Raw genomic sequence first — 1,406 nt, forward strand, 5'->3', positions numbered from 1 at the left:
CACCTAGGTTGCTTCCATCTCTTAGCTATTGTGAAAAGAGCAGCACCAAACATGGATGTACAAGTGTCTCTGCAAATAGGATGAGTTCTTTGGGTATATGCCAAGGAGTGGTATAACTGGGTTAATTGGTAGGTTCATTTTTTGTTTTTGAAGGGTTCTCCACACTGCTTTCCATAGGTGTTGAACAAGTTTGCGGTCCCACCAGCAGTGGATGAGTGTTCCCCTTTCCCCATGTCCTCTCCAACATTTTATATCATTTGCTCTCTTGATCTTAGCCAGTCTGACCAGGATAAAATGAAATCTTTAAGTGGTTTTTATATGCGTTTCCCCAATTTCTAATGACGTTGAACACCTTTTAAGATGCTTCATAGCCTTCTTTATTTCTCCTTTTGAGAGCTCTGTTCAGCTCCTTAACCCATTTTTTTATCTTTTTATTGGGTTACTTCCTTTCTTGATTCTTTGTTTTCTGAGTTTCTTATATATTCTGAATGTTAAACCTCTGTGATATGTGTTGCTGATGAAAATTTCTCCCACTATGTGGGTTTTCTCTTCACTTCCTTGGTTGCTTCTTTTGATGTAGAGAAGCCTTTTAGTTTAATGAAGTCCCACTTGTTGATTCTTGAACTCATTTCCTGAGCAATTGATGTCAGGTTTAATAAATCCTTCCCTACACCTATATCTTGTAGGTTATTGCCAATGTTTTCTTCTAACAGTTTCAGAGTTTCAGGATTCACATTGAGGTCTTTGATCTATTTGGAGTTGACTTTTGTGCACGGTGAAAGTTAGGGGTATAGTTTCATACTTCTACAGGTGGATATCCAGTTTTGCCAGCACCATTGGCTGAAATTGCATGTACTCATATTTGGGTCTTCAATTTTGTTCCATTGATCTATGGGTCTATTTTTTGTGCCAGTACCATGTTGTTTTTATGACTATAGCTCTGTAACAGTTTAAAATCTGGTATAGTAATCCCCTCAGCATTGCTCTTACTCATCAAGGTTGCTTTGGCTATCTGAGGTCTTTTGTGCTTCCATATGAATCTTAGTATGTTTTTTTCCAATTCTGTGAAAAATGTCATGGGGATTTTGATTGGCATTGCATTGAATCTATAAATGGCTTTGGTAGGATGGCCATTTTTACAAAATTAATTCTTCCCACCCATGAGCATGGGAGGTCCTTCCATCTTCTGATGCCTTCCTCAATCTCTTTCTTTAAAGGTTTAAATTTTTCATTATAGAGGTCTTTAATGTCTTTAATCAGGTTTATTCTGAGATTTTTTCTTTTTTTCTGCAGCTATTGTGAAGGGGAGTGTTTCCATGTGCTCTTCCTCTGATTACTTTTTATTAGTATGTAGAAAGGCTACAGATTTTGGTAGGTTAATTTTGTAACCTGCCACTTTACTGAAC

The sequence above is a fragment of the Nannospalax galili genome, unplaced genomic scaffold (genome assembly GCF_000622305.1).
Source record: "Nannospalax galili isolate Female #2095 unplaced genomic scaffold, S.galili_v1.0 scaffold189, whole genome shotgun sequence".
In the NCBI taxonomy this organism is placed as follows: Eukaryota; Metazoa; Chordata; class Mammalia; order Rodentia; family Spalacidae; genus Nannospalax; species Nannospalax galili.